The sequence below is a fragment of the Pan paniscus genome, chromosome 16 (genome assembly GCF_029289425.2).
Source record: "Pan paniscus chromosome 16, NHGRI_mPanPan1-v2.0_pri, whole genome shotgun sequence".
Taxonomy (NCBI): domain Eukaryota; kingdom Metazoa; phylum Chordata; class Mammalia; order Primates; family Hominidae; genus Pan; species Pan paniscus.
The window spans coordinates 36,483,885-36,496,849 of record NC_073265.2 but is presented as its reverse complement, the minus strand read 5'-3'; the positions used below and the strand labels follow the sequence as shown (position 1 = coordinate 36,496,849).

Here is a 12,965-nt window from a genome sequence, read left to right as displayed (position 1 = left end):
TTTCTAAGGTGAAAACATGGCAACTATTCATGCTAGAGTTTCCACAACTGTGTCAAATAGCACTTGGCATGTGACAGAAGAGAGCCATACGCAGTCACCTTTGTCCCCTCTGGTCCTCAGCTCTCAATCTGGGGTGGCTCATTTCACTTTCTATGGCACATCTTTCAGTCACAGCAGAAACTGTTTACTCCTTTCACTTCTTAAAGATAACATTCAGTTAAACTGAGGGCTAGTGATAGCAATTGCTATTTAAAAGAGCTGTCACTCATTTTATACAATTTCCAAATGTTTGAAAAATTACGTAAAGAAAGTTTTTAAACAAATATACATAATAGAGCCATTCCTCCACAATAGCAATCAAAGGTGTTTTCTTTCAGGATTTGCTAAAGGTTCTTTCCTTCTTTCTTTCTTTCTTTCTTTCTTTCTTTCTTCAGGATTTGCTAAAGGTTCTTTCCTTCTTTCTCTCTTTCTTTCTCTTTCTCTTTTTCTCTTTCTCTCTCTCTCCCTCCCTCTCTCTCTCTCCCTCTCCCTCTCTTTCTCTCTCTCTCTCTCTTTTAATGCTCTAAGTTTAGACATCCCAGAGAGTTAGGTTGCTCCATGGCACAGTATGTCGTGTCTTGTTCTGTGCTACTTCTGTGACTTGTATCCATTTCCGTTAATAGATATATCATAGTGGATGTTCCTTTAGTTACAAAATACAGACAATCATTCCCGTGTTTCAGGATTTTTGCGAAGGTTAGAAAACCTGCCAGTAAAAATCTGACAGAGTGATTAGTTTTATTTTGTAGAAATGATCCTTGTAGACCACAAGCTCCTCTAGAACAGGATCCATGACCTGGTCACTTGTAATGAATATAAATCTGTTTCATAACTCTGAGGTAGATGAAATACCACCTTATTTTGTGTTTTAAATTCAAATTAAATCTTCTTCCAAATCCTTACTAGGTGCCTGCCGAGACTGTCACCGACCCAGAATTGTTTGATAGTCCCAAGATGTTAGACTGTCTGGAAATGCGGGAAGTGGTCTCTGTTTTCACTCCTTTGAGCTTGTAGCTGAGAGGCTTATTAACCAAATTCAAACAGTCCTGGAAAAGGCAAGAACCCTTCTGCTCACAGAATATTTTTCCCCATGCTTCCTTTTGCTAAGGACCTTTATTCACCATGTTTCTCAAGATTAGCCACCACCTATTCTATGCTGCCTCTTCCCACATCCTTTCTCTGGTTCCTTCACCTTCTGGGAAATAGATTCAGCACACTTAGGCTCCTAGTCCACAGCCTACCCCTGTGCTTCCTTGAATCACAAGTATTTGAACCTTTTCTTAGAACATAAGAAACCCTAGAACCCAGGACATTCCCATCTCCCTTAACTTCTTGGAGCATGGGGGGTGGGTAGAGAGTAGGGGGGTGGTTGATGAGGAACCCACGGAAAAAAAAAAAACATGATTTTGTTTTCAGGTTATCCCACCATTCATTTTTGCATCCCCAGGGCCTAACACGGAGCCCTGCAGAGACTAGGCACTCATGAATATTTAATAAGAGTGCAAATGAACTATAAGTAATACAGGTGAACTGTCATGATGCATGCCAACTATAAGGTCCTAGAGCACAGATAGTCCACTGGTTTTGTTTGTTTGTTTGTTTGTTTGTTTTTGAGATGGAGTCTCACTCCCTCGCCCAGGCTGGAGTGCAGTTGCATGATCTTGGCTCACTGCAATCTCTGCCTCCTGGGGCGATTCTCCTGCCTCAGCCACCCAAGTAGCTGGGATTACAGGCATGCACCATCATGCCTGGCTAATGTTTGTATTTTTAGTAGAGATGGGGTTTCATCATGTTGGCCAAGTTGGTCTTGAACCCCTGACCTCAGGTGATCCACCCGCCTCAGCCTCCCAAAGTGCTAGGATTACAGGCGCGAGCCACCGTGCCTGGCCTAGTCCACTGTTAACTGAAGCTTCAGAACTTGGTAATTGTTATTAAGCGTCCATGTGATAAAGCTGCTCAACTTTGGTAATGCCACTGAGGTTCCCCAGTTCTAAAGCCAAAGCCAGCCAAAATGCTCCAAGAGAAGTGATAGGATGCCCAGAATTTAGAGGCCACTGTTATCTCTTACTCAACTCTAATTATTAGGGAGTCAGGTACATGAATGGTTGTCATGTCTGACATTCTACATTGTAAATCAGTGGAATAATATAATAAAACTCTAAGTATCTGAGAGCTAAGTTTCCCAAAAAACTGCAGAAGACTCCCAATGTCATTAAAATTTTAATCATTTAGAATTAATATCTCTCTAGAATATATTAGGTATATCTCTGTTGTCTTAGGCAAATCATAGCAAACATAATTTAATCATTCTGTGTAATTTAATGTAATCATTACAAATATTCATTATTCCAGTCCATATAAACAGTGGTGCCTTCTGGGCACTTTGGGGTAAATTGGGCTTTCTGTAGGACAGGGAATGACCATGAATGCTGGGTTTTCCCTAGTCCCACAGGCATCTGTCTTTCATTACTTTTGAGTGTTTTCTTCACGTTAAATGTTTTTCTCATTTGTTTCCTGATAATGAGATACAATGCTTTGTTGGATAATAGCTGTTGTCTTTCCTGAATAGTTTTTAATTTTTTTGCTTCTAAGTTGATAAAGCTTAGAATATGGGGAACCTAGCTTCTTTTTTGATTTAAGAATAAATAAGAATGAATTGTCTCTGATTTTCATTGGGCTGATATTTTGACAACTATTTTTGGGTTCCACTGGGTTCATGGCTATGTTTAGGTAATGATGCTTCAGTTGGCTGACTACCATGTATTTATAAGGTACTTTGAATTTTTTGGAGTAATGTCATTACTGTGAATCACTTCCTTCTCATATTAATTCTGTCATTATTTTATATGTTTTATAGATTTGAACCTGAGGTTAGGAGGTCCACATCCCCACAGTCAATGGAGGGGATTAAAAATCCTTCCCTTGCCTTTTGACCCTCAAGTCTGACACAGTTCCCAGCTCACTACCCTTTGCAAACATTCTGGGTTATTAAAAACTAGTTGACCCCACACGGTCTGATAATCTCACAAATGGTAAAGTGACTGATGGAATTTTTAGAGTTAGACTATTTCTTCTCACATATTTAGAATCAAATATGACACACACACATGCACAAAGACTAGAAGTTTGGGAACTAGAAGAAATTAAGCACTGTCAAATGAGACAAAGAAAAAAAGCCAGTATTTATGGATTTATAGAAGATAGATAGATAGATAAGAAAACAAATAGGAGTATGTTTATCAGTGATGACTATTATAGTTCCACTGTCAGCTGAAGTGAATATTCAATACAATTCCTAAGTAATTCATGTAAAATCATATTTTCTTAAACCTAATGACACTCTGTAGGCTCCTATACATTTTTATGAGCATGACTGCCATTTAATGGATGACAGTTTTTTTTTTCACTTTTGCTATATAGGAGGAACAATATATGCAAATTTCATATGTTCATTCCAGCATTTTTTGCTTTCTTTTTCTAGATTGTCAGAATGTTTTCTCCCTTCTGACAACCCAAACCCTAATCGTGCTTCAGGATTCAGATGAATTTAAATAACCTGCATGAAATACCTTCCATGATTCCCACAGAACTTTCTCGTCTCCCTTTTCTCCTCATTCCTCCAATACCTCAGGCCTCAATCTCTTATTAGTCGTTTCAGGTCTAACAGCCCTTGACCTAGTTAGATGATACACACTTCTCAGACTAAAGACTGGATCTTATATTTCTAGTGTAGTTTTTCTACTTGTAGTTAGCAAAGGTCTAGTTATATAATAGGTGGTCAAGTAACAACTGAATAAATATGAAAGTCAATAGATTGATAACATTAAAATTAACCAAGTTCAACCTATTTGTACATTTTAGAGATGAGAAATAGATGTCAAATTGCCTTTGTGCTGGCTATTCGTCATTTGGCCGCCACACACCCAGACCCGTTTTCTCCCTCTCTGTCCTGCTATGTGCCTCGTGAGGAAATCCCCTCATGAGGAGACTGCAATAGTAGGCAGAATAATGGCCCACAAAAGATGTCCATGCCCTGATTCTCAGAATGGCAAAAGCAACTTTGCAGATGTGATTAGAGTTAAGGACATTGAGTTAGGGAGATTATTCTAGATTATCTGGGTGGACCCAAGGTACTTACATGCAATCTTAAAAGTAGAGAACGTCTCCCAGCTGTGGTCGGAGAAAGAGACGCAATGATGGGAGAAGGGTCAGAGGACTCAACTCTATTGCACTGCTGGGTACGAAGATGGAGGAAAGGGCCATGTGTCAAGGAATGTAAGTAGTTTCCGGAAGCTGGAAAAGCAAGGAAATGGATTCTCCCCTGGAATCATCTGAAAGGAATGCAACCCTGTTGGGCACCTTGGCTATGACTATGTTGAACTTCTAGTCTACAAAGATATAAGATAATGGGTGGATTTCTTCCCTGATCCCTCCCTCCTTCAGCCCTGTACCGTAGGCTGTACTTGTGTCCCTCATGCCTTAGCTCCCACTGGCTGAATCTTCCTCCTTCATGCACCCAGCTCCAACTAGGCTCTAATAATCCTATGTTTTCTCTCTTTACCCCTTCACTCTCAGGGACACCCATGGCTCCCCACTAATTGCTTGTTTCTGGAAGCATCTCTATCCCTTGATTATCCACTTAATGCAGCCAACACCTCTGCTAGTAGTCACTCACTATACATTTTTTATTTTAACAGTCTGGGGTAAATTTGTTCCCTGCTAGGACCCAGACTAGGGCAGCCTTGTTTCTTTAAAGCATTATGAAAGGTTGCTAAAAGTTCATGTATACTTGAGAGAGGAGCATATATCCGAAAGACAGGGGAAAGGTCATGAGAAACCATTTGACCCCTGAAAGAAGCTTCAGAGTCTTATGACTTTTCCATTCCCACGAAGCATGTTTATGATTTTTTTAATTCTGTGATGTCCCTGTGTCCTTATCCTCTCCACTCACACCATTCCACTACTGCTATCTATACACAAATTTTTTTTCTTGATGGATATTTACTCTCTGTGTTTGCAATTTCTTATGCTTAGAATCCTCTCTCACCTTTTTGTATTTAATGTTCAGGATACAAACAGATCTCTGAAAACAAGAGGATCAAAATTTCAGAATAAGCATCACAAAGATCACCAATTTGTCCACACCAAACTATACTCCATGTTTAGCATGCAGAAAATTGGCAGGTTCATGAAAGAGATTGTGAATAATAAAATGGATACATAACAGTAGAACATCTTCCTTACTAGTACAGATATCCAAATGCTCTAGATCATTCTGTGCTGTAGCCAGAAGCTGACATTCACAAACAGCTATATTCTGGCCCCATCTGAGAGTTCTGACTTGCTTCTCAGACAACACCTACTTCTTCCTCACTGTGCCCATAGATCAGAGAACACAAGAATGGATGGTGTTGAGGGACCATCTCTTCCAGTGCCTTCACTTCATAACTGAGGACAGTAAAGTCCATCAGGATGGCTACTATTAAAAAGGCTATGGAGAAAAGGGAACACTTATACACTGCTGGAGGGATTGTAAATTAGCTCAGCCACTGTAGAAAGCAGCTTGAAGATTTCTCAAAGAACTTAAGACATAACTACCATTTGACCCAGAAACCCAGTTATTGAGTATATACCAAAAGAAAAATAAATTACTCCACAAAAAAGACACATGCACTTGTATATTCATTGCAGTACTATACACATTCACAAAAACATGGAATCAACCTAGGTGCCCATCAATGTTGGATTGGATAAAGAAAATGTGGTAAGTATATACCATGGAATACCACACAGCCATGAAAAAAAAACAAAATCATGTCCTTTGCAGCAGCATGGATAGAGCTGGAGGCTATTATCCTAAGCGAATTATTGCAGAAACAGAAAACCAAATATTGCATGTTCTTTTTTATAAGTGGGAGCTAAACATTGGGTACTCATGGACATAAAGATGGCAACAACAGATACTGGAACTACTGCGAGGGGGATGACGGGAGCGGGCAGAGGGTTGAAAAATTAACTGTTGAGTACTATTCTCACTATCTGGTGATAGAATCATTTGTATCCTCAATCTCAGCATCATGCAATATACCCATGTATCAAACATGTACATACACCCCCTGAATCTAAAATAAAAGTTGAAGTTATTAAAAATAAAATGCTGTGGCAGGTAGGCAGGCAGGTTCAGTGCCTAAAGGCTTGGATGACAGGGTCAGGTTCCTTGGGCATTTAAACATGACGCCATCACTTAACTGTACAAACCTGGACAAGTAACTTTACTTCTCTGTGCCTAAGTTTTCATACATCTGTATAATGAGAGTAATAATACTATTTATCACAACATTGTTCTGAGGATTAAATGAGATCATATCTGTAAGGTGCTTTATAACACATGCTTATAATCAAGAAATGGGCGGAGGATATTAGAATGAAAACTAAGCTTATCCATTTTGATGCATGACTAATCCTTAGTAACCCTGAAGAAAAGATATTCTTCTTCGCAGATGATGAAACAGAGACTCACAGAGTTTAACCAATTTGGCCTAAGTCACAAAGTTCTTGCTCAATGGAAAAGATTCAAATCCAGATCTACCTGATTCTAAAGTCCATGCCACTCATACTCCCCCATGCTGTGACCTTTTTATTCTGAGCACAAAGTTCCTCAGCTCTTCTTATGGCCCTTCCCAATGTTCGGTCAGTGCCTCCAAGGTTCATTTTCCTTTGGTTACTGTTGACTCTCCTCTCTCCTTCATTCAAATATGCTATCTAAACTAGCATAACCACATACTCTCCAACCTTTTCTCTGCCTTATTTTTATTTATACCACTTATCACTACCTGATATCATATTATATATTTAGTTTATTTTCCACCTTCTCCACTGAGATTGTAAATTCCATGCAAGGACTGTTGTCAAATTTTGTCCATTGCTATATCCATAGCATGTAGAATGCAGCCTAGAACATGGTAGGTGCTCAACAATCATTTTCATGAAAAATAAATGAATGAGCGGATTAATGAAATTCTGTCCTTCTACAAGTACTGGACAAGTGCACTCAACAAGAACACTCAACATATCTATTGCTTTCTTTTCCCAAGAAAGCACCAGTTGCTAGAGCTTAAAACTCACACACCAGAGATCTCCACTTCATTATGCTCTGCCATTTAAAATCATTTTCCATATCAAGGCATTGTACACAGAACAGTAAAAACACTTTCTGCCACTTTTTCTTTTTTCCTGGTGTGTCTTAAATCCTAATTATTATTGTCTGTTTTACATTGAACAAAACAATACTGACTTGAATTTGCCTAATGAAAACTTCCATTATCTTCCTACCATGTAACTATTCAAGTTAAAATCAATACTCCCCAAAGGGCTGGGTTCCGATTAAATCATTACAAGCCTTTTTTTTTTTTTTCCATTTCTGCATGGTATTATGAAAAACATAGTCAAATTGCCCCAATTCTTGCCTCCTGGGCTCTTAAAATCTGACACAGATAATGATGATGTAAGAAGTTATATTGGGACACAAATAACCAGTTCATGGGTTGATGCTATGAGATGCAAGGAGATTTTGAGAGTGAAGTCTGGGTATGCGCAACAGTGAACTTTCCTAGTCTAGGTTTTACTGTTTGCTATTTCTTCTACTTCGAATCCTCTTCCACCTTTTGTACTAAAATTGTGTTTCTCACTGGTTGGCTTCTCAAATTCCAAACCCACTCAGGTTTGGAGATTCCAATTTCTCAGGCAGCCCACAAAGCAAAAGTGCTCAGTATAGCTTTGTGAATATATATAAGTGATTTGTGTGTGTTTCCAGGATGCTGAACATATACACGGTGAAGTTTCAAGAATGTAATATAGAGCTAGTACATCCTCAAACAACCTATGATCAACAGTTTTAGTAATAGACCACAGCTGTTTAATAATAGGGGTTAACCTCAGTTCTCTAAGAAATGTTTACATAGTAGGTATACATCTATACTATGCATAGTACATTCACCTAGTTATGTACTAAAATGTAATGTATTCTCTTGTTAATGAGAGTCACCTCTACTTGTTTAAAATTTCCAGATTTCGTATAATGATCAGGGGTTGCTTTTATAATCGGAAATAATATTATTTAAAAAGAGATATATTTCCAATCCTGCATATAGTTGACCGTAAGGATACCAATAACATTTTCTCCTTCAACCCCCTGAGCAAACTGTCATTAGTTTGTAGTTTAATGCAATATCTGTTTTTTGCAGATTTAACAAAACTTCAAGCCTGACCCCCAAGTTTTCATACATATGCATATGCCCTATGGCTCCTTCTTCATCACATACCAACCCTAAGTCATTAGCATGAAGTTTTACTTGATTGAGTGTGACCCAGGTCTACAAAGTATTATGCAGAACACAAAGGAACAACTGGGAGGAAAATTCAGAATAAGCAGCTCAGCTTTGAGGATCCTGTGGCTGTTCTGCATTTAAAACCTTGGTAAAGCAACTACTGACAGTAATTTCAGATAATCAGGCCAAAATGGGTTGATACCTCGAAATAGCCAAGTGCATGTTTTTTAAAAAATATTACAAGTAATAGTGATTTTTGCCATTACTTTTAATGGCAAAAACCGCAATTACTTTTGTACCAACTAATAGTAATCCCTTGTAAATATGAAGTACCTAATCTGGGATAGCCCCTGATTCAGGGCATTATATAGATTATCTGTTATAGTCAGAACACTGTAAAAAGGAAATTATCTTTATTCCATGTTAAAGGTGGGTTTCAAATTCCAGAGTGATCGAGTGACTTGTCCAAGGCCACACAAGTCCTAAATAGCAAAACTGGAATTCATACCCGTGACTGCCTCACTCCAGACTCAAGTTCCTTCCTTTACACAAAGCTTGTACAGATTGGGTAATCCTGACTCTGCCAGGAAACTCAAAGGACAAGGGCCAGAAATACAGGGAGGGAAATTCATGTGTTACACAGAATTTTCTATGCAACCTGCCCCTACATTCAGCTAGGTAAGTTCTAGATTCAGGAACCTACTGGGGAAATGTGTAATCAGGCAGAACTAGAAAGTCCACAGGAGCCAGACACATATTTGGCAAGCAGTGTTTTGTTTCACAGGTTGATTTTTAAGGTTTTTTTTTTCCATCGTTTTCTTCTTCCCTCCTTCCCTGACTTCCTATCTCTCTTTCTCCTCTCCCTGTTGGTTTGACAATCTAAGTTAAGCTCCACTCTGGGTCATGTATGCATTATTTCTCTTCAATGTACTTGGCCTTAGAATGTATTTGGAACCAGAATGCATGGAAATCAGCTAGGGGAGAGAAAGGGGAGGAGGAGATGTAGAGAACAAACCCTACTGTGGCTCCAGGCAAACGAAATCAAGCTTCCAGAATTAAAAAACAAAACCAAAAATGAAACAACAACAACAACAAAAACATGTCGCATTCTGTACCACATAGGTGGTGACCACTTACATACAGGTCTGCAAATGCGAACAGCTGTATCTTGCCTTCTTTTGATTTCGGTCGTTTCTTTTGTGAAATTCAAGGATGGACTCTGATTCCCAAGCCCCAAGTTTAACACTCCGTGGTTCTTACAGTGTCTCCTAGAGTTAAATGCGAATGGAATATTGAATAGTAAGTGGGAAAATACACTCCAATAGAGTCATTTAACTCTAGAAATATTTTATAAATACACATTTTGGGTTACACATTGTTTTATTTAAGTCTAGATAATAGTGCCATTTGCATTCTAATCTCAGCTCGGTCCCTTCCTTGCTAGGAGATAGATGAAGCTCTCATTCTTTTTGGTGTTTTAATTTCCTCAGTGGTTAAGCAAGGATGACACATCTAACCTGCGTTTCAGAATGTATGGATAGACACTATAGCAAAACCTTTTAGAATGTTTTGGCTTAAAAGACTTCTCTCTGAACCATATTTATGTTTTAATATACTATTTTCCCCAAACAGTCATCAGTAGGATTTACAAAGAAAACATATTCATATAATGGGATTAATTTCTCTAGATCCTTGGATGATCTCAAAATGTTTGGCCTTGACTAATCAATGAATTTGAATTTTTGGCAAATACCAATCATTATGTACATGATTCAAATATTTGCCCTTTTCTGTATAGTCAAGGCAATCTAATTTTAACTAATTGTAAGAAAATAAATGTTAATATTCAACAGCATTAGAGTACTGTTTTGTTGCACTAAAATTCCTCTAATGACATAAGATATCAAGATGCAAAAATTCCATGGAGATCCCAACGCACGACGTATAAAATCATATTGAGACTAAATGCTGAAGTTGGAAATGATCTTAAAAAGGAAATCTAGTGAAAAGGCTTGACTTTATAGATGAAGAAAGGAGAATAAAATTTCCTAAGCAACCAGAGGTATTGTATTAAGTGCTTTACTGCACCAGTGTATTCAATCTTCATCATAGCTCCATTATAGTTCCTTCATTTTACCTAAAAATAATCTGAAAGCCAGGGAAGTAAAATAATTTACCCTTTCTCAGTGATATGATTATGATCAAACTCCAGATTCTGTATCAGAGATCCTCATTCAGAGATCAAGCCAAAAACCTATAAGTCTACTTGAGCCTAAATTCTATATTCAGTAGTAAAATGCCAACAAGCTGACCAACAAATTTTTCTTTCTGAGAGAAACAATTCATGGTAGAAAGCTGGTACACAGACAACTGGGGAATGGTAAGACCATTGTGTGCCTCTCTTTTAGGATGACCAATTACCATATGTATAGAACAGGCTTTTATCAACTACTGAGATCCAAATAGATAATAATCATGTTATACAAATAAAAGCTCAAATTTATTGAATATTTATGATATATCAAGGACTTCTAAAATGTCATTTTATACCTTCACATAACTTTTAAAGATAAATATTACCACCCCATTTACAGATGATGTAACTGAAGCTTAGTTGGGAAGATAACAACAACAATAATACAAATTACTTGTATAGAATTTACAATGAGACAGGAACTAAGTCCTTGATCACATACTACTCGTGTGTTACACATACAACTTCTGTAATCATCACAGCAACCCTGTAAGGCAAGTATTAGTATTATACCCATCTACCATACGGGAAACTGATATACAGAGAGCTCTACAATCACACAATGCAATGGTAACAGAGCCAGCCAGGCTCTTACACACTGCTCTACACTCAGTATGATGGAGAGAGCCAGTGGACACAGAAGGATTTGAACCTAAGACGTGGACTCCGAAGCCCATATTCTTTCCAGATCTTCACGTTTCTCAATCCTGTCTGCTCTTTAGAATAATATGGGAAGCATCTGGGAAGTAGGATTTCTATTAAAGCAGTTGTCCCCAACATTTTTGGCACCAGGGACTGGTTTCGTAGAAGACAATTTTTCCACAGACCATGAAAAAATTGTGGGATTGGGGGATGGTTTTGGAATTATTCAAGTGCATTACATTTACTGTGCACTTTATTTCTGTTTTTATAACATTCTAATATATAATGAAATAATTATAAACTTACCATAACGTAGAATAAGTGGGAGCTCTGAGCTTGTTTTCCTGCAACTACACGGTCCCATCTGGGGGTGACAGGAGACATTGACAGATCATCAGGCATTAGATTCTCATAAGGAGCCCACAACCTTGATTCCTTGCATGCGCAGTTCACAATAGGGTTCATGCTCCTATGAGACTTCAATGCCACATCTGATCTAACAGGAGGCAGAGCTCAGGCAGTAATGTGAGCAATGGGGAGTGGCTATAAATACAGATGAACCTTCACTAGCTCCTTGACCTCTGCTCACCTCCTGCTATGTGGCCAGGTACCTGGTCTGTGGCCCAGTAACAGCCCATGGCCTGTGGCTTGCAGATCGCTGTATTGAAGAATGTGATCATTTTCTCAAGTATGCAAACTGAAGGAGGTTTCAGTTGAGTGGCATATTTATTCCTAAGTGTCAATGAATCCTAAAAGAGGAGAGGAGCACCTTCCCTGTTGCTTGAAATGGAAGTTCTCATCTTGATTCTTCAGATGACTTGTCGGCACTCTGAGGCAGGCTCTAGACCCATTTCCACTGGTCCCAGCCTAAGCACAGCTGCCAGCAAACTCAGGCCAGAAAATCTACATGGGTTCTGCCAAAATGCCTTTGTGACCTAGATTTTTTTTTTGTCTAAATGTCCTTTAACTTTTCACTTTGACAATCACGTATTGAATTTCAACTATGGGCAAAATACTGTGCTAGGCACTCTTGGGAACACAGATTCCTTGGCCCCAAGGAAAGCACAATCTATTGGAGAAAATACAAATATTGGCAGCTAAATATAATTCGTATTATAGTACCAAGGAGCCCTTTTGGCTCTGTATCTAAGTTTAAGTTTCTGCTATATGTGAGAAAATTAGAATGGGTTCAGGTATACTCTGGGGGGTGGGGGGTCAAATCAAAGGACATAAAGGTGAAATATGGGGCCTTACAATGTGTTTCACTTTCATAAATGAGTTTAGGCAACTCTGTGTGCTTTTAGTGTGCCCTGGAGAATTAGGTAGATCATTATTGTTGTTGTTGCTATTTTATTCTCCAATGACGAGTTTACAGCATATTCTCTTCAGTGGTTTGTGTCCCTGAAAGCAAAATAAACTCAACATTTTCTTCCTGCAACCTCTCATGAATATTAATGATGTCTTTATTTACTGTTTGGCAAAATATGACAAAAATAAAAATGCACTACAGCAAAAAAGAACATGTATATACCAAAAATATCTAGCTACTGTCAGAATACTTGTGTCATCATCATTATCAATAAATGCGCACTTGACAAGGATGCTCCATACACTGTACCATCCCACAATTCCCTGTAACCGCTGACCTTTCTTAAAGAGTGCTGCTAGTTCTTTGGTTGCTACTTGTTGAACTCCCATTAATT

General features: G+C 38.4%; 1 protein-coding gene across 5 annotated transcripts in view; it reads right to left on the bottom strand.

The window, feature by feature from the left end:
* SEMA6D (semaphorin 6D) overlaps positions 1-12,965 on the bottom strand; it is a 587,975-nt gene that overhangs the window by 520,290 nt on the left and 54,720 nt on the right. Inside the window, exon 2 of one of the 5 annotated variants that reach the window (XM_055098813.2) lies at positions 9,504-9,634. The exons of the other annotated variants lie outside the window; for them this stretch is intronic. The gene's annotated coding sequence lies outside the window, so the exon portion shown is untranslated. The remainder of the gene's footprint in view (positions 1-9,503; positions 9,635-12,965) is intronic. 5 annotated transcript variants of the gene reach the window in all.